At 45.7% G+C, this 21,512-nt stretch overlaps 1 protein-coding gene and 1 long non-coding RNA gene across 2 annotated transcripts in view; both read right to left on the reverse strand.

Annotated features, from left to right (window-relative positions):
* uba7 (ubiquitin like modifier activating enzyme 7) overlaps nucleotides 1-21,512 on the reverse strand; it is a 231,125-nt gene that overhangs the window by 31,766 nt on the left and 177,847 nt on the right. The gene's annotated exons all lie outside the window — the stretch shown is intronic.
* Nucleotides 6,753-12,453, reverse strand: LOC116983348. Its single transcript, XR_004414674.1, has 3 exons — nucleotides 12,376-12,453; nucleotides 8,104-8,106; nucleotides 6,753-6,779 (listed from the first exon to the last, which is right to left on the reverse strand). It is a non-coding gene; the product is annotated as an uncharacterized LOC116983348 (long non-coding RNA).

The raw sequence follows: 21,512 nt of genomic DNA on the forward strand, positions 1-21,512 counted from the left end.
GGCAATTCTTTCAACTCTACAGTAACAAAAACAATAACTGCTAGAAATATTCACCAATCTGTTGCACTTTTGCTATTGTGTGCAGTTTCACTGATTGTTTATCCCCACTGGATTCCACAATGCATTACCTCATGGTAGCAGTCTTCCAGGTATTCATTATGTAAGAATTATTACTTCCAATTTACAATCAAATTGGAAGGCACCGCAGTAACAAAATATCTACGTGACTGCTTTCATAATTGGCGCTACACATAGACCCAGACATTATAATTAGTACCAAATCCCATGGCAGCAAACATCTCCCATCTAATTGTCAGCAAGAATATTGCCCCATTTCCTTGTCAACACATAACATCCCTATTGCACAAATCTACTGTGATGGAACCAAGTGTCTGGAAGCAGGTTTAGATACTGCAGATATAACAAATCATTTTCTTTCCTGTAGACCAAAGCAGACATTTGTAGTTTAAAAATAACCATGATGTAGAGGTGGAAAGAAGGAACTGCAAATGCTATTTAATCCACAAAAGGACACCAAGTGCTGGAGTAACTCAGCAGACAGGCACATCTCTGGAGAACATGGGAAAAGGTTCTGACTGTGTACCCTATCTCTGCCTGTCAGAATTTGATATATTTCTCTTCGGTCTCCCCTCAACCTCATTCTAGAGAAACCAATCCCAGTCTGTCCAACATTTCCTTGCAGCTGAGTCTGAAGAAAGGTGTCGATCCAAAAGTTCATCAATCCATGTTCTCCAGCGATGCTGCCTCACCTGCTGACTTACTCCAGCACTTTGGTCAACCATGAAGAGGTGGTCGACACTTGGTCAGCTACATAGATATGAAAGGTTTGAAGGGATATGAGCCAGGCACAGACAAGTGTGATTTGGTTTTTGGCAACTCGGTTGGTATGGACCTGTTGGCTTGAAGGGGCTGCGTACAGACAACACCCGTAGTCAGGATCAAACCCGGGTCCCCGGTGCTGTAAGGCAGCAACCCTACTGCCGCTGGTGTTACTCCAGCAATTTGTGTCTTTCATACAAATAAAGTGTTGGCTCCCACATCACATACCCAGCAGAAGCAACTTGAGGGCCGATGAGAAAACAGGGGTCAGGAATAAGTTGAACACTTATTCCGATACAGGAGGAGGAGAGACAGAGATTTGGGGTGAAGGCTCAGAGGTGCAAAAGCAAACTGTGCCGCCACAGAAATTATTTTTGTGAGGCTTAAAAGGGGCCTGTCTTTTGTTGTCCCCGCTCACAAGAGACGTGGAATGGCAGCATAACCCACAGACGATGACAGAAATTATAATAACTTGCCTGTTTTATTTAATGTTCAGAGAAGATTACCTTACTCTTATTTGTTTTGTTAAAACTTCTACAGCTGGGGAAATGTTCAAAGAAGCCAGGATTTGTAGACTTACAGACACTGTAACCCTTAAAACACCAGTCTTTTTCATTTATTATGTTAACCGGGCAGTTGCCAGCCTTTTTAGAGTGGTCAGGGCTAAGGGGCTTTAATTTTATATGAGGGTCAAGGGTTGACACAGTGGTTTAGAATAGTTCTATCAAAACAGAAAGCAAGGCTGACTTAAGAAGTAAGGTTTATCTGAAACCTTGGCCCTGGCAAGGTTGCCACATCTTTATATTTTATTGCCTCTTGGCCAGGATTAGGCTCATGAGAGGGGCCTGGAGCACCATGGAGCCGAACGTCCCGGTGCTGCCAAGAGCGACGAAGGACTGGTGGCGTCGAGAGGGGGGGGGGTCCCGGTGAGCGGGGCCAAGAGGCTCGCATACCCCGAACCCGGTGTCGACTGGCCCGGCACTGCCGAGAGCGAGGGGGGGGGGGGGACCTCTGAACAACCGTGCACTGTGGACGGCTTGATTGTAATCATGTATAATCTATTCACTGACTGGACAGCATGCAACAGAAAGGTTTTCACTTTACCTCGGTACACGTGACAATAATAATCTAAACTAATAAACTAAACTAAACATTAGAGCCTATTTCACATAGGCCAATTAACCTATAAACCCGCACATCTTTGGGATGTGGGAGGAAACCGGAGCTCCTGGAAAAGCCCACACAGTCACAGTGTGAACTCTGTATGACACAGCACCCAAGGTCGGGATCGAACCTAGGTCTCGGGCACTATGGGGAAGCAGCACTACCATCTGTGTCACTGTGCCACCCTAATATATCCTGCGGTAAAAATATATCCTTCATTGTCGCTGGGTCTAATTCCTAAAACCCTACCTGTGGAGCACTACCCAGTCAGTGAAAAGACTGTGGCACGGTGGCGCAGTGCTGCCTCACAGCACCAGGGACCCGGGTTCGATCCTGACTACGGGTGCTGTCAGTACAGAGTTTGTACGTTCTCCCCGTGACCTGCGTGTGTTTTCTCCGGGATCTCCGGTTTCCTCCCACACTCCTAAGACGTATAGGTTTTTAGGTTCACAAAAATGCTGGAGAAACTCAGCGGGTGCGGCAGCGATGAAATATAGTTGTGGTCCGTTGGAGGTATGGGTTAGTGAGGCCCGAAGTTTCGGGAGAGTCAATGCGAGGTCCTGCTGGTGCCGGCGCATCGCGGCCAGGGTGGATCTCAGTGCCCGGTTGGAGAAGTGTTGGGTATGCCGGTGGATAGCCAGTCGATGGTCAGGCTGGGGTCCGAACTGGGAGGTAGGGAACTGGAGCTGGAAGCCATGGGGTATGAGGTGGAGGCGCAGGCATGCCCCAAGGAAGCAAATGTGGCTGTGGTATCTAGTCTGGGTAAGGATGTGGTCGTACAGTTGGAGGGCAGGGGGGATCACAGAGAGGGGGCAGTTAGAGAGGAGGTTGTGAAACTGTCTCCGGAGAGAGGAGGAGAACTTCTTCAAAGTCGGCATACCTTGAGGAGTGGAGTAGGCAAAGTGTTCAAGAAGGAACTGCAGATGCTGGAAAATCGAAGGTACACAAAAATGCTGGAGAAACTCAGCGGGTGCAGCAGCGTTTTTAGGTTATTTGGCTTGGTATAATTGTAAATTATCCGTTGTATGTGTAGGATAGTGTTAGTGTGCGGGGATCGCTGGTCGGCGCGGGCCCGGTGGGCCGAAAGGCCTGTTTCCGCTGCTGCATCTCTAAACTACACATGATTACAATCAAGCCGTCCACACAGTGTACAGATACAGGATAACATTGGAGAAGGGGGATCATCTCCTGCTTCTCAAGGGCAATTAAGAACAGGCGTAAAACTTCCGGGTTTCCACTAACACTCAATCCTGACGGAAAATAATAAAAACTCAGCTAAGGTAAAGGGCTCACTGTTTTTCTCCAGGATTTCCCTTGACTTTAATGCTCAGCTTCCTTGTGTGCAAGGTATAAGTTTTAACACCCTTCCATCTGTGCTTAATCAGCAAAGCCATTCCTTGTCCTGCGCCTCTGATCTGAATGGCAGATCATTAAGCCCTTTGGTCCAGCCATTTGTTTACTTTGATGGCAGCAGCCCAGAAGGGATCACCAAATGTTTCTTTGTCTGAAGCTGATTACACACTGCCCTTCACACCTCTAAGTAGCACAAAGTCTCTGCTCATTAACACCTTTGAGCAGTGGAGTCTGATATAGCGTCCCCACTTTAAAGCCAGTCCAACCCTGTGCCAATGTTCCCATTCGCCTACTGTGTGCTTTTTCCAGCTTATGACCTACACTGTTAACTTTTGCTTGCAGATGTACGAGTTAACAGTGAATGTACTGATGATGTAAATTGTGAGATGGTCACTGAAGCACCACTGGCTTTAGATTTGAGACTTTAGGCATCCAGCGCAAAAACAGGCCCTTCGGCCCACTGAATCCGTCCGCACCGACCAGCGATTACCCCATACATGCTAGGGACGATTTTTTTCACAACTTACCGAAGCCAATTAACCTACAAGCCTGCACGTCTTTGGAGTGTGGCAGGAAAGCGGAGCACCCGGAGAAAACCCACCTGGTCACAGGGAGAACGTACAAACTGTGTACAGACAGCACCCTTAATCAGGATCGAACCCGGGTCTCTGACGCTGTAAGGCAGCAACTCTACCACTGTGCCGCCACTGTGCCACTCTCAGAAGGCTATACTTCTGATTTGAATATTAATTATCACGAGCACGTACACTTGCAAGTCTGATATAGACAAGACAAACTGCAACCATACTTAATTTAAAATCACTCCACAAAATGGGAATCCATATCTGTAGAGATTAAAATTGAACATGGAATATGGACACAATATCTGTACCCAACATAATGCCAAGATAAACAATTCCCCTCTCCCTGTAAATGATCTATATCCCTCCATTCCCTGCATGTCCATTTGCCTATCTAAAAGCCTCTTAAACATCATATCTGCCCCCACCACCACCCCTGGCAGCCTATCCAAGGCACTGTGTAAAAAACTTGCCTCACTCATTTCCAAATTTGTCCCACTCATTTTAAAGCTACTCCCTCTAGTCTTTGACATTTTCTCCCTGGGAAAAAGGTTCTGACTGTCTACCTTATCCATGCCTGTCATAATTTTATACACTTATAACCTCCGGTGTCCTGGAAGAAACAATCCATCTCTCCAACTGCTCCTTGCAGCTAACAGTCTGAGGAAGGATCTTGACCCAAAATTTCACCAATCCATGTTCTCCCGAGTGTCTGCCTTACCCACTAAGTTACTCCATCACTCTGTGCCCATGCTATCAGGAGAGGTTGGACAAACTTGGATTGTTTTCTCTGGAGTATCAAAAGCTGAGGGGGTGACCTGATAGAAGTGTATACAATTATGAGAGGCTTTGATAAGTAGAAAGTCAGAATCTTTTTCTCAAGCGATAATATTAAATACTTGAGGGCATACAGTAACTTTAGAGTGAGAGGGGGAAAGTTTAAAGGACGTGCAGGGCAAGTTTCTTTAGCTTAGTTTAGTTTAGTTTAGTTTATTGTCACATGCACCGAGGTACTGTGAAAAGCTTTCTAGTTGCATGCTGTCTAGTCAGTTGAAACACCAAACATGATTTCAATCATGCCGTTCCACAGAGTACAGATGGTAGTTGTCTGGAACGTGCTGCCAGGGAGGTGCTGGAGGCAGAGGGGATACCGTTAGAGTTGCTGCCTCACAGTGCCAGAGACCGGGGTTCAACCCTGACTACAGGGGCTGTCTGCATGGAGTTTGTACATTTCCCTGTGACCGTTTGAGCTTCTGGTTCCCTCTCACCACTCCAAAGACGAAGGTTAATTGAAGGTAAAAACTGTAAATTGTCCCTAGTGTGTGGGATAGTACGAGTGTACGGGGATCGCTGTTCGGCGTGCACTCTGTAGGCCGAAGAGCCTGTTTCCACGCTGTAGCGCTAAAGTCTAAAGTAAATTCTCTAAAGTCAAGTTAATTGTCCTCTGTAAATTTCTCATCCCGGTCACGCCCTCTTCTCCCCTCTCCCATCAGGCAAGAGGTAAAGAAATTTGACATGAGGGACAGTTACCCGGCATCCATAGTCCAGAGAGACTATGGTTGTCAGGATGGAGTACGGGTCTCTGGACCTGTGAGGCAGCAACTCTACTGCTGCGCCACTGTGCCACCATACTGCTGTTTCAGAGGATTTCAGGACTGGGAGAGATCACAGACCAAGGACAAGGAGACCATGGAAGAATTGAAAATTAGGATGGAGGCTTTGAAATAGACATTGGTAAGTTACAAACCTAACATAGATCAACCCAGCATCTTCAGCTCCTTCCTCAACAAGTACAAGGACAGTTCAGGTTAGTTTTAGTTCATTATTGCCACGTGTACTGAGGTACAGTGAGAAACTTTTGTTTACGTACTCTCCAGTCAAAAAGACTATACATAAATATAATAAAGCTGTCCACATTGCACAGGTAAAGGATATAACATTTACTGCAAAGATATAACATTGAAATCTGATTAAAGAAACTCTCCCTGAATCTAGAGGTATGCGTTTTCAAACTTCTGTACCTCTTGCCTGATGGGAGTGAGAAAGGAAGAGGGAGTGACCAGGATGAGGCTCATCATTGATTATGTTGGTGGCCTTGCCGTGGCAGCGTGAAGTGTAGATAATAGTCAATGGAAGGGAGGTTTGTTTGTGTGATGGTCTGGGCTGTGTCCACAACTCCCTGCACTTTCTTGTGGACTTGCATGGTGCTGTTCCCCAAACCAGGCTATGATACATCCCGATAAGATGCTTTCTATGAACTTCCTAAGCCTTCAAAGGAAGTTGAGGTGTTGGTGTGTTTTCTTGGCCATCGCTTCAATGCAGCTGGACCAGGACAAGTTGCTGGTGATATTTATTCCTAAAGACTTGAAGTTTTTGACCATCCTATATCTCCTGTACATCGGCGAGACCAAGCACAGGCTTGGCGATCGTTTCGCTGAACACCTCCGCTCAGTCCGCCTTAACCTACCTGATCTCCCGGTTGCTCAGCGCTTTAACACCCCCTTCCATTCCCAATCTGACCTTTCTGTCCTGGGCCTCCTCCGTTGTCAGAGTGAGGCCCAGCACAAACTGGAGGAACAGCACCTCATATTTCGCTTGGGTAGCTTACACCCCACCGGTATTAACATTGACGTCTATAACTTCAGATAGCACTTGCTTTCCCTTCCTCACCATCCCCTCTCCTTCCCAGTTCTCCCACCAGTCTTACTGTCTCCGACGACATTCTATCTGTCCCGCCCACTCACGACATCAGTCTGAAGGAGGGTCTCAACCCGAAACATCACCCATTCCTTCTCTCCAGAGATGCTGCCTGTCCCGCTGAGTTACTCCAGCATTTTGTGTCTGCTTTTGACCATCTCTACTTCGGCACCATCAATCTATACCAGGGTGTGTGCACTGCTTTTCTTCCACAAGTCAATCACAATCTACTTTGTCTTGCTCGCATTAAGGGAGAGGTTGTTGTCTTGGCGCCAAGTTACAAGGATCTCAATCTCCTTTCTGTACTCCGACTCATCATTATTTGCTATCCAGCCCACTATGGTGGTGGGTGAACGGAACGTGGTGTGAGTTGAGATATGGACACAAGAGACTAGCGTGACCAAAGTTTGAATGATATTGGAGGCATTGGAGTAGTTGAAAGAACACCAAGGAAAGAATGGGACATTAGGTCAGGGTAAGCCATTGTTTATAGGATGTTAGGGGGCAGACTTGGTGAAGAAACAGATCATTAAATGGAAGCAAGACTTGGGTAACATAGCGCATCCATTTTAAGATTAAACCTCAAGCTGTTAATACGGAAAAATGTTTAGTTTAGTTTCGAGCTACAGCATGGAAACAGGCCCTTCAGCCCACCAGGTCCACGCTGACCATCGATCGCCCGTTCACACAAGTTCTATGTTATCCCACTTTCTCACTCCCAGCAATTTACAGAGGCCAATTAACCTACACACCCACACGTCTTTGGGATGTGGGAGGAAACTGGGGCGCCTGGAGGAAACCCATGCTGTCACAGGGAGAACGTGCAAACTCCGCACAGACAGCACTTGAGGTCAGGAACGAACCCGGGTGTCTGGCGCTGTGAGGCAGCGGCACTACCAGCTGCGACACTGTCTCTTAAGCCCAGCATTCAGCGACAGAACGCCTCATCTGAGGAGCACACTTGAGTTTTCGTTTGGCATAGGAAGAAAGGGAAAGAACTGAGATTCCTTGTCATGTGAGTCTGGCCACTCCCAATGACTAATAACTTTTGAGTGCAGTCCAGGCCATATTTACTCATTGTTTACCATCACTTCACAAAAAGGCCGGCTATTTTAATGTTTGTGAAGCTCTTTCCTTTCGATGACAGGTGCCCTCGTGGTGTGTTATTTTGTTCCACCTTACAGTTTCAAAAAAAACAATTATAGGAGAAAACTTCCCTTTATACTCACACAATAAGCTGCAAAAACAGCCCCAACGGATTTTAACAAAGAAATGTGGAGATTGAACCTCTGAGGGAGATATTGAGTTGGGTGACTAACACATTGTTCAAGGAAATTGTCTAAAGTTCATGTCATAGGAGCAGAATTAGGTCATTCGGCCCATCGGGTCTACTCTGCGATTCAATCATGGCTGATCTATCTTACCTTCTCAAACCCTATTCTCCTGCCTTCTCCCTGTAACCCTTGACACCCTTACTAGTCAAGAATCTGTCAATCTCCACTTGAAAAATACCCAGACTTGGCCTCCACAGCCATCAATGGCAAGTGAGTGGCACAGACTCACCACCCTCTGACTAAAGACATTTCTCCCCATTTTCTTTCTAAATGTATGTCCTTTTATTCTGAGGCTGTACCCTCTGGTCCTAGACTCATCCACTAGTGGAAGCATCCACTCCACATCCACCCTGTCAAGGCCTTTCACTGTTCGGTAAGTTTCAATGAGGTCCCCCCCCCCCCCCTTCCTTCTAAACTTCAGCGAGTACCGGCTCAGAGTTGTTAAACTCTGGGCACACGTTAAAGGAAAACTTCAAGGAGGGAAAATAGTGGGAGAAACAGAGGTGTTTCAGGAGGGCATTTCAAATCGAAGGTCCTTGGCAGGTAAAGGCAAAGACACCAAAGACAGAGTCATCCCCAGTGGAGATCACCGATGCCTTTGGTCTTTCTATTATTTAGTTTAGTTTAGTTCAGTTCAGTTTTGAGATACAGCATGGAATCAGGTCATTCAGCCCACTGAGTCCACGCTAACCATTGATTACCCACTTACACTAACATAGAAACTTATAAAATAGGTACAGGAGGAGGCCATTTGGCCCTTCGAGCCTGCACCGCTATTCAATGTGATCATGGCTGATCATCCACAATCAGTAACCCGTGCCTGCCAACTCCCCATATTGCTTGATTCCGCTGGCCATTATAGCTCTATCTAACTCTCTTTTAAATCCATCCAGCGAATTGTCCTCTATTGTCTTCTGTGGCAGAGAATTCTACAAATTCACAACTATGGGTGAAAACATTTTTTCTCATCTCAGTTTTAAATGGCCTCTCCATTATTCTTAGACTGTGGACCCTGGTTCTGGACTCCCCCATTAATGGGAACATTTTCCTGCATCTAGTCTTTCCTCATATGACAGTCCCGCCATCCCGGGGATTAACCTCGTGAACCTACGCTGCACTGCCTCAATAGCAAGGATGTCCTTCCTCAAATTAAGAGACCAAACATGCACACAATACTCCAGATGTGGTCTCACCAGGGCCCTGTACAACTGCAGAAGGACCTCTTTACTCCTATACTCAAATCTTCTCGTTATGAAGGTCAACATGCCATTAGCTTTCACTGCCTGCTGTACCTGCATGTTTACTTTCAGTGACAGGTGTACAAGGACACCCAGGTCTCGTTGTACTTCCTTTTTCCCTAATCTGAAATCATTGAGGTAATAATCTGCCTCCTTGTTCTTGCCGCCAATGTGGATAACCTCACATTTATCTACATTATACTGCATCTACCATGCATCTGCCCACTCACTCAACCTGTCCAAGTCACTCTGCAACCTCCTAGCAACCACTTCATAGTTCACACTGCCACCCAGCTTTGTGTCATCTGCAAATTTGCTAGTGTTACTTTTAATCCCATCATCTAAATCATTAATATGTATTGTAAATAGTTGCGGCCCCAGCACCGAGCCTTGCGGCACCCCACTTCCCACTGCCTGCCAATCTGACAGGGACCCGTTTATTCTATGTTATTCCACTTTCTCATCCAATCCTTTCAAATTAGTTTAGTTTAGTTTAGTTTAGTTTATTATTGTCATATGTACCAAGGAACAGTGAGAAACTTTTTGTTGAGTGCTATTCAGTCAAGGGCAAGACTACAATTACAACCAAGCTGTCCACAGGGTGCAGATAAAGGATAAACGTTTAGTGCAAGATAAGGTTGGCTAAAGTCCAAATAAAGATAGTTCAAAGGTCTCCAATGAGGTAGATGGGAGGTCAGGACCGCACTCTAGCTGGTGAGAGGACGGTGCAGTTGATAACAGCTGGGAAGAAACTGCCCCTGAATCACGAAATTCAACGTTTCTCCAGCATTCTCCAGCATTTTGTATCTTTTTCTTTTAAGAGTAGAAATGTCTTTACTCAGATGATGGCAAAACACATGGTGTTTGATAAATATTTGTAAGAACGAGGATTTAAGGGACCTGTGAAACTGGCCGAGAACTGAGCTGAAGTCTGCAGAGTTAGACCATGTTCATATTGATTGGCATGGCAGGCTAGAGGGATGCGTGTTTAGTTTAGGGATATAGCGCAGAAACAAGCCCTTCAGTCCACACTGACTAGCGATCACCCATATACTAGTTCTATCCTACAAACTTGGGACAACTTACAGAAGCCAATTAACCTACAAACCCACGCTACCACAAGGACAACGTATAGACAGCACCCGTAGTCAGGATCGAACCTGGGTCTCTGGCGCTGTAAGGCAGCAACTCTCCCACTGCACCACTGGAGTGACCCTCTCCTATTTCCTTCTGAGATCAGTGTTTTGATTCTGGAGATTAAAGGCCCACTTGGCTCAAACCTTCCTGATCAGACAATCCCTTCATGCTGAGAATAACTAGTGAATCTTAACGTTATCCCTCTAAGGCCAGAATAACCTTCCTTACATAAGGAGATCAAAAGCAATTGCAGCACTCCTGACATGGTCTTATCAAAGGTCAATGACAGCTGCTGCTGTTTCTATATACCATCCAAGCTACCCGAGGCTTTCTTCTGACTTACTAATAATATCATTTGTTCATTATAATGAACTGGCAATGACATTTTAGATTTATTAAGATGTCTTTTATCTCATCAAACATCCCACGGATCCCACTAGGGCATTCGGACAAAGCTTTAGGCAAAAGATGTATGTCTGAAGGAAGGCTTCTCAGAAAGAGAAAGCGAGAGAGATTCAAGGGGAGAATCTCAGTCATAGGACTAAGCATCTGAAAGCAAGTGAACATGTGCTCGTTCAACTAAATGTCAGGGTTGTGCAGGAGGCCAGAATTGAAGGAGTGAATAAATCATTTTTAGTTTTACAGATAAAGCATGGAAACAGGTCTTTTAGCCCACCGCATCCGCGCTGACCAGCGATCACCCAATACTCTAGTGATACAGTGTAAAATCAGGCCCTTCGGCCCAACTTGCCCACACCGCCAACATGTCCCAGCTACACTAGTCCCACCTGCCCGTATTTGGTCCATATCCCTCCAGACCTGTCCTCTCCATGTACCTGTCTAACTATTTCTTAAATGTTGGGATAGTCCCAGCCTCAACTACCTCCTCCGGCAGCTTGTTCCAAACACCCACCACCCTTTGTGTGAAAAAGTTACCCCTCAGATTCTGATTACATTTTTTCCTCTTCACCATAAACCTATGTCCTCTGGTCCTCAATTCACCTACTCTGGGCAAGAGACTCTATGCACCTACCTGATCTATTCCTCTCATGACCTTATATTCCTCTATAAGATCACCTCCCATCCTCCTGCACTCCAAGGAATAGAGCCCCAGCCTACTCTACCTCTCCCTATAGCTCAGACCCTCTAGTCCTGGCAACATCCTCATAAATCTTCTCTGTACCCTTTCCAGCTTGACAACATCTTTCCTATAACATGCTGCCCAGAACTGAACACAATAAATGAAGCCTCACCAATGTCTTATACAACTGCAACATGACCACCTAACTTCCATGCTGGCTGATGAAGACCAATGTGCCAAAATCCTTTTTGATCTACCGATCTACCTTCAAAGAACCATGCACTTGCACTCCTAGATCCCTCTGCTCTACAACACTCCACGGAGCCCTATCATTCACTGTGTAGGTCCTGCCCATGTTAGACTTCCCGAAATGCAACACTTCACGTTTCTCCATATTAAATTCCATCAACCATTCCTCAGCCCACCTGGCCAATCGATCAAGATCCTGCTGCAATATTTCATAACCATCTTCATTATTTGCAAAACCACCAATTTGGTATCATCTGCAAACTTACCAATCTTGCCGTGTATGTTCTCATCCAAATCATTGATATTAGAAACATAGAAAGGAGGAGGCCATTCGGCCCTTCGAGCCAGCACCACCATTCATTGTGATCATGGCTGATCGTCCCCTATCAATAACCCGTGCCTGCCTTCTCCCCATATCCCTTGACTCCACTAGCCCCTAGAGCTCTATCTAACTCTCTCTTAAATCCATCCAATGACTTGGCCTCCACTGCCCTCTCTGGCAGGGAAGTCCATAAATTCACAACTCTCTGGGTGAAAAAGTTTTTTCTCACCTCAGTCTTAAATGACCTCCCCTTTATTCTAAGACTGTGGCTCCTGCTTCTGGACTCGCCCAACATTGGGAACATTTTTCCTGCATCTAGCTTGTCCAGTCCTTTTATAATTTTATATGTTTCTATAAGATCCCCCTCATCCTTCTAAACTCCAGTGAATACAAGCCTAGTCTTTTCAATCTTTCCTCATATGACAGTCCCGCCATCGCAGGGATCAATCCCAGGGATATTGATGACAAACAGTAACGGGCCCAGCACCGAACCCTGAGTTCTATCCTACAGACTAGGAACAATTTGCAGAAGCCAATTAACCTATAAACCTGCACGCATTCGGAATGTGGGAGGAAACTGGAGCACCTGGTGAAAACCCACGCGGTCACAGGGAGAACGTACAAACTCTGCGCAGACATCACCCATAGTCAGGATCGAACCCGGAGCTCCGGCGCTGTACAGCAGCAACACTACCGCTGCGCCGTTGTGCCGCCTGAATCTTAAAATTAGAGATTTATTCGGAGTGTAATCAGCCAACAGTTTTGCCCCTTTGGGGGTTAAAAAAAAAATCAGGAATTCACACTTCAAAGGGTTAACAAATGTTTTGGACAGAGTATTTGATTTTTGTTGGGTTAGGGCATTAAGTGATAATGAACCCAGACAGGAGTGAAATGGAGTGAAAGCATGAATCAGCAGTGATCTAATTAAGAGGGTAGTGGGAGCAGATTGATAATTTACACGAAGCATTCCTTCTAAATACACTATCTGATTCACTCACCGTCTCACCGGGAAAGTCATCTGTTTCCATTGTGACTTTCTTCTCGATGAAAATTGACAGATCAAATATAAACTATGTTCAGCCCAAGTGGCAGCTTTAAGCACGGTGCCAAATAATACGAGCCTGAAACTTATTCACGATAATAATACCTGGGTAAGCTCTAGGCCGCATTGATGCAGGGTCTAATTCGACAAGAAGAGCAGCAGAGGCCTTCCAAAGATTGAAAAATAATGCATTTTTAAATGGAAAGATACTGATTCAGCAGCAAGAAAGGTTAACGGGGCTACTGGTGAAAGGCCTCACTTTGCCTCCTCCAGCTTAAGTGAGAAATGCATTTGCAGCATAATTCACAGAATTCAAAGAGTGGTAATTTAGTGGGGCTTAATAGATCTCCCTCCCCTGCACAGCATCCTTATGTGATGTGCATGGGTGTGTAATGGAGATAGATGGCTGTTGTATTACCTCCCCTACATGACAGGTCTATCAAATCCCTTTTATTTTAAGTGAGATTCACTGTCTTGTCCCTTGTGCTCCTCTGCCATAAAGCTCAACGCTATTCACGTTAATGAGTTTCCAATCTGACTCGCCAAATGAAACGAATCCAGCCCAATTGCTTTTACTCAGTCCCACGTTAGTGGCACTGTAGTTAATGCACCACGTTGTTGAGAAGAGGTTGCTATTTGTCTCACTGTATGAACCCCCTCCCCCCCCCTACACCCGCCCCACCCTTGCAAGCTGTTTCAAAGTGGACCCAAAACAATCTCTCCCCTTCCCTCCCTCTCCCTTTCTTCCGTTTCGCAGGTTCTGGTGTTTTTTTATTTCACAGATTAATCAAACCTAAACCACCGTGCTGGCTTGTGGAAAGAGGTATCATAAATTTACAGCACAGAAGGAGGCCATTTGGCCCACTGTGTCCATGCTGGTAAAAACACTTCCACCAACTCTCTTATAGATTACAGTTTTCTAGAGTGGACACCCAAATACCTCTCAGGGATGAGGGCTTCTGTTTCCACGTTTTATTTATGGGGTTGGAAAGGAAATCTCCACTCATTTTTGCATGATATTTGTTTGATAATAGTCATATTGTAGAATCATGCCACTCGGAAACAGGCCCTTCGGCCCAACTTGATGCCCCATCCATGCTAGTCCCATTTGTCCGTGTTCGACCCCTCAGCCTCCGGCCATCCTTCTCCCAAATCCCCTATAATCTTCAATCAATGAGTTCTAAGACTCCAAGACAAGAGTGCAGAGAAGGTTTTACAGTTATTGCCAGCATTTGAGGGCCTGAGCTATAGGGGGAGGTTGGGCAAGCTACGACTTTATTCCTTGGAGCCCAGGAAGCTGAAGGGCGATCTTATAGAGGTGTACAAAATCATGAGGGGAATGGATAGGATGAATACTAAGTCTTTTACCCAGTATAGAAGAATCAATAACCAGAGGACCTCAGTTTAAGGTGAGAGGGGAAAGATCTAATAGGAAACTGAGGGGCAACTTTTTCACTCAGAGGGTGGTGAATGTATGGAACAAACTGCCTGAGGAGGGAGTTGAGGCAGGGATTGATTATACAGCATTTAAAAGACACTTGGACAGGTACAAAGATAGGAAAGGTTTAGAGGGCCATGGGCCAAATGTGGGTAAATGGGACGAGCTTAGATGGGGTATCTTGTTCATTATTGACGAGTAGGGCTGAAGGGCCTGATTCCATGACTCTATGATCATGCTTGATTTGCCCCAGCTATCAACTCTTCTGCTAGGCCAATTCTCTATAGCCCTTCCTCTCCAATCTTTCAATAAATGATCTACCTTTGGGGCATCTTGGTCGGCATGGCCGAAGGGCCTGTTTCTTTGCAGCTTGACTCTGTGACTTTATGACTCTTTAAATACCTCAAACGAATCTGAGAAAATTAATTGCGTTCTGAGTTCTGATAAGATCAAAGCATGAGATTGAGTTTCAGAAAAGTCTCCATTAGTAACAGTAAACAGAGCAGTAATGATATTGTCCTAGGCTGACACTATTTTCAGACTTTTCACCACAGGGCTATTGGGAGGGGAAAGCATGAGTTAACTGATAGTTATGTCAAATTTGAGAAGGAATCTTTCCATTATCATTGCAAAGTCATTGCGACAGTGGCGCAGCGGTAGAACGGCTGCCTCACAGTGCCAGATAACGGGTTCTATCCGTGCTATGTGTGCGCAAAGGTTGGGGTGGGGGGGAGTTTCTACGTCCCCCTGCGACAGCGCGGGTTTCCTCCAAGTGCTCCAGATTCCTCCCACATCGAGAAAACGCGCGCATTTGTAGGTTAAAGGCTTCTGTAAATTGCACCCTGGTGTACAGGATGAGAAAATGGGATGACATCGAAATAGTGTAGGAAGGAACTACAGATGCTGGTTTATACTGAAGATAAATACAAAATGCTGGAGTAACTCAGCAAGTCAGGCTGCATCTCTGGAGAAAAGGAATAGGTGACGTTTCGGGTCGGAACCCTTTTAAAGATGGGTACGGACCCAAAACGTCACCTATTCGTTTTCTCCAGAGATGCAGCTTGAACTGCTAAGTTACTCCAGCGTTTTGTGTCTATCTTTAACATAGAAAAAGTGGACGGGTGATCGTTGGTCGGCATGAACTCGGTGGGCTAAAGCGACCTGTTTCCATGCTGTATCTCCAAACTAAACTAAACTAAATTAATTAACGCTAGAAGATGCCCTATTACAGCTTACTGCGAGTCCTGTTAATTGAAGCATTTAAAGCATTTGTAAAGCTCAAGAAAGTGACTTATTGCAAAGTTAAAGCACTAAAAGGTAACATCCAGGGAGACTCAGTGGATCTGTGACTGCAGTCTTTATTGTTATTAATGAAAGGATATTAAAATAGTTTTTTATTGTACCATTAGTTTTTGGAGCATGCTAGAAAGAATATTTGAAATTAATACAGTGTGGACAAAAGCTCATGCATGATATAACCCAACTTAATGCAGCAAACCAAAGACTGAGAATCTCAGCTTTTTTCTAGCCTTTCATAGAACTATTCAAATAGCAATCAAAATGGTGGCCCAAACAAACGTAATATTTTGCCGGTGGTTCCACAGAGAATGCCTGGGTGATGTTTTCCATGGGACAGCCTGTTCTATGATGGTCATATACTTTGGTTTACTTTAGAGATTGCAGCATGGAAACAGACCCTTCGGCCTACTAAATCCACGTCAACCAGTGATCACCCCATACACTAGCACTAGCACATGGGACAATATACAATTTTTACCGAAGCCAATTTAGACGGTGGTGATTATATGGAATAATCTGCCAGAGTAAGTGATAGAGGCAATTACATTATTTAAGAGGTATTTTGGTAGGTACTTAGAAAGGAAAGGAGCAGAGGCGCAATGGCACAATGGGCTAAGTGTTCGGCTGGCAACCGGAAGGTAGCCGGTTCGAATCCCGCTTGGAGTGCATATTGTCGTTGTGTCCTTGGGCAAGACACTTCACCCACCTTTGCCTGTGTGTGAATGTGTGTGAATGTGTGTGAGTGATTGGTGGTGGTCGGAGGGGCCGTAGGCGCAGATTGGCAGCTACGCTTCCGTCAGTCTGCCCCAGGGCAGCTGTGGCTACAGAAGTAGCTTACCACCACCGAGTGTGACTGAGGAGTGAATGAATAATGCGATGTAAAGCGCCTTGAGTATTAGAAAGGCGCTATATAAATCCCATCCATTATTATTATTAAATGCAGACGTGGGATTAGTGTGGAGAGGCATCGTGGTTGGCATGGCATGGTTGGGCTGAAGGGCCTGTTTCTGTGCTGTACAACTCTATGACTCTCTAGCTCAGTTTGATTTAGCTTTGATTTGGGAATCTGGTCTGCGATTTAACCAACAAATCTCTAAGGAGGTGAGGGTTAATCTATGAAGTAGTTCCACTGTGCCTGTAGGAGCACCTTCACCATCAGCACAAACCTTGCCTCCAAGATGAGACTTCTATTTATTGTTCCGCGAAACCTCCCTCAACGTTGCATTTCTCCAAATGCCTGTGATTTTGCAAACTCAATAATTAAGGACTTAATTATATACATTTACACAGAACATAATCTTGTAAGTATTGCCAGTAAGTCACCAAGATATCATTGATAAAATCCTGCCAGCTTTAACTAGTTTTTGTGCGGCACAGTGGCGCAGCTGGTAGGGACCTGGTTTGGATCCTGACCTCAGGTGCTGTCTGTGTGTTTTTTTTTACATTCTCCCTGTGATGGAGTGGGTTTCCTCCAGGTGCTCCAGTTCATCCAACATCCCAAAGACGTGTGGCTTTATGAGTTAACTGGCCTCTGTACAATAGCCGAAGTGTGCAGGGAGTGAGAAAGTGGGATGACATGGATCCGGAGTGAATGGGTAACCGATGGTTGGCGTAAACGTGATGGGCCAAAGGAGCTGTTTCCATGCTGTATTGCTAAAGTAAACTAAACATATGCATTGTGTCTGTACAGTCATGCAACTGTTTGGAGTTGATGTAATCCTGGGGTGCGATACAGTTTCTATAAGGCTATTAAGTTGTCCTTTTACCACTTGGCATGAGTCAACAAGCATGAATTCATCACAACATCCCATCCAGCACCACAGAGCTCTGGGCAATTATCACAGCCTGGTTGTGGGCGGCACAGTGGCGCAGCTGGTAGAGCTGCTTCCTCACAATGCCAGAGACACAGGCTTCATCTAGACATCGGGCACTGACTGTGTGGAGTTTGCACGTTCTTCCTGTGTCCGCGTGTGGTTCCTGTAGGTGCTCTGATTTCCACCCACATCTCAAATACGTGCGGGTTTGTAGGTTAATTGGTCCTGTGCAAATTGCCCCAAGTGTGTAGGGAGTGGATGAGAAAGTGAGATAACATAGAACTGGTGTCTACGGGTGATTGATATTCGGTGTGGACTTGGTGGGCCGAAGGACCTGATTCCATGTTGTATCGCTATCAACTAAACTCAGTTACTTTTACAACCTCTCTGAATTTCTAAAGGAATCTTCTGTGTTTAGTCTCCTGTAAGGAGAATGGTCTGGTAACTTGAGAGGGGATTCAAGGTGCAGACACTCTCTGTTAATAAGTTGGCCCTGGTGTGGGATGATGATGTGTGAAGCAAGATCTAGTCTGCGCACTGTCTTTTCCAAATTGCCTCAATTCACGGTTTACACAACTGAATCTCTACATCAGCAGATGGCTCTTGAACACACTCTGCTTCCTGTGGAACAAGCTTGAGGGGAGAGTCATCTTAGTTCGTAAGGTTTAGAGTTTAGAGATATAATGTGAAAACAGGTCCTTTGGCACACCGAGTCCACGCCAACCAGTAATCTTCCATGCTCTAGTTCCATGTTATTTCACTTTCGTTTGTCACTGATTTTAAGGTGAGGGGGGGAGACGGGGGTGGGTGGAACCTGAGCAGCAACTTTTTACACAAAGGGTAGTAGGTACATGGAACGAGCTGCCGGAGGAGGTAGTTGAGGCAGGTACTATCACAACGTTTGGACAGGTACACGGATAGGACAGGTTTAGAGGGATATGAGCCAAATGCAGGCAGGTGGGATGTGTAGGTGGGCCAAAGGGCCTGCTTCCATGCTGATAGCTCTATGACTACGCAATAGGGGCTATTTACAGAAGCCAATTAACCTACGTCTTTGGAATGTGGGACGAAAGTGGAGCACTCAGAGAAAGCCCACATGGTCACTTGGAGAACTTGCAAACCCCGTACAGACAGCATCCGAGGTTAGGATTGAACCCGGCTCTCTGGCGCTGTGAGGCAGCAACTCTACCGCTGCGCCAGAGACTACACAAGTTTGGCTGCAATTACAGAGGGGGCTCGTGGCAAAGACCAAGAACACATGGTACAGGAGTCATGTCAATGTAAAAGAACACAGCTTCAATGCTTTTAAGCAGCAGTTTAGTCGCAAGTATCATAGCTATATATCTCCTTCGCGGCAGCTTGTCGGTGATAAAAGTTTCTGACAATCTCATGCACTGTTGAGATGGTCCCATGTAGCTGTGTAACATCCCTGTAGTTGGTGAGACTGTCACATATCTAAAGCGTGAATCTCAGAACGCTATCACACTCGTGCCAACTCCTGCCCGGTTCCACCTCAAATTTAGCTTTTTCATCCGTTATTTTGAATTCCCTTTCTAAAGTTATTTCTGAATGTGCCTCCACCTCACTTCGATGCAGGGCATTCCAGATTTATCTTGCACTAAACGTTATTCTCTTTACCCTGTATCTGTACACTGTGGACAACTCGATTGTAATCATGTGTAAGGAGGAACTGCAGATGCTGGTTTACTCTCAGTCTGAAGAAGGGTCTCGACCCGAAACGTTACCGAAACATTTTCTCCAGAGATGCTGCCTGACCTGCTGAATTTCTCCAGCATTTTGTGTCTGTCTAATGAATTCCGAGCCTGCTATACCTCTCCAGATAACTCAAGCCCTTGAGGGCTAGGAACATACTTGTAAAACGCTCGCTGCACTCTCTCCAACTTAATGGCATCATCCCTAAAGCAGGGTGAGCTGAGCTACACACAATCCTCCAAGTGCAGCCTCACCAATGAAGAGGTGGAGTTCAGGGTTTGGCAGCTTAAGATCTGGCTGCCAATGGAGATGAGGCCAGACTTGGAGGAACATGGATATCTTGGAGAGTTATTAGCCCAGAGGAGTTTACAGAGGAAGGGAAACAGCCAAACAAAGGATCTGGACTTTATTGAGGCGCTTTATTTTACTGGCCAACAGACCGCATTCTTTCCTCGCTATTATATACACTTTGGCTGGCTCGGAGCTATGTTTAGAGAAAGATGTTTTTAGGTGGAAATGCTTTGATCGATGGAAAAGATCAGTATTCCAGAGAGAGGGAATGATATCTCAAAACGAAGTCCAAAAATTAAAAGATTCCATCATCAGTTCACCAGATGTGAAACTGCATGTCTCAGCCAGGTTCCGAAGGTAATCAAAAGCTGCTTCTAATATCGGGCCCAGTTTTCTCTCTCTTTCTCTCTCTCTCACACAAACTCTCTCTTCCCCCCTCTCACTCTCCCTCTCACACGCACATTCTGTGTCCCTCTCTCGCACATACTCTCTCCCCTCTCGTTTTCTTCTCTCACACACTCCTCCTCTCTTTCCTCCCTCTCTCTCCCCTTTCCCTCTCCCTCTCTCTATCTCACACCTCCCCCTTCCCACTCGCTCTCTCATTCTCACTCTCCTCCTCTTACTCCCACTCTCTCTCTCTCTTCCCCCCTCTCACACTTTCTCCCCCTCTCTCTTTAGTCTCTCACCCCCCCCCCCCACCTCTCTCTCTCCCATTCTCACATGCTCTCTCTCCCTATATTTTCTCTCCCTCTCACCTCTCCTCTCCCTCTCACCTCTCCTCTCCCTCTCTCCCCTCTCTCACACACACTCCCTGGTACTGTGAAAAGCTTTTGTTGCGTGCTATCCAGTCAGGGGAAAGACAATGCATGATTACAATCGAGATCCTAGGTTATATATAAAGTGGCATAGAGTCCAAGAACAAGGAGGTCACCACAAACATTTATAAAGCACTGGTTTGGCTCCATTGCCAGAGTGAGGCTACACGCAAACTGGACAAACAGCACCTCATATTCTGCTTGTGGAACTTACACAGTGGGGCATTGGGTGGCACAGTGGTAGAGCTGCAGCCTTGCAGCGCCAGAGACCCGGGTTCGATCCTGACTATGGATGCTGTCTGTGCGGAGTTTGTACGTTCGCCCTGTGACCGCGTGGGTTTTCCCCAGTTGCTCCGGTTTCTTCCCACATTCCAAATATGTGCGGGCTTGTACGTCAATTGGCCTCTGTAAACTGTCCCCAGTGTGTAGGATGTGAAAGTAGAATAACACAGAACTAGAGTGGGGGTTTCCATGGTCTGCGTGGACTTGGAAGGTCAAAGGGCCTGTTTCCATGTTGTCCGTCCAAACCAACCCAAACTAAAACCCAAAGGTATGAACATTGAATTCTCCAATTGTAGGTAACCTCCAACTAACTCCTGCCTCACCTGGACACCCAACTATTTCTCCCCTTCCTCCTTCACCTACTGTTCCTGCTACTTTTCTCCCTCTGGCTTCACAATCCTCAACACAAACCTTCTGTCTTATCTCTGGCCTTTGTTCTAACTATCTGCCTATTAAATCACCCCTGCTCCCCCCTCACTTATGTCGCCCCCTTTTCCAGCTATCTTATCCTCCTGTACGATCAGTCTGGAGAAGGATCTCAACCCAAATCGTCACCTATCCATGTTCTCTAGCTATCCTGCCTGACCTGCTGACGTACTCCAGCTCTTTATGTCTTTTGTATAATTGCCAGCATAATATAATAGCCTTGTATAATAGCCAGTATAATAGCAGTTCTTTGTTTCTACATTTTAACTATTGTGTCCAGTTATATTTGCTCCAATTATTAAACTTGTAAAGGCTTTAGAGATGATGTAAAAGAGATTTACCAAAATGATTCTCGAGTTGATGAACTTTAATTATTTAGATAGTCTGGAGAAGCTG

Source organism: Amblyraja radiata, chromosome 18 (genome assembly GCF_010909765.2).
Source record: "Amblyraja radiata isolate CabotCenter1 chromosome 18, sAmbRad1.1.pri, whole genome shotgun sequence".
Classification (NCBI taxonomy): domain Eukaryota; kingdom Metazoa; phylum Chordata; class Chondrichthyes; order Rajiformes; family Rajidae; genus Amblyraja; species Amblyraja radiata.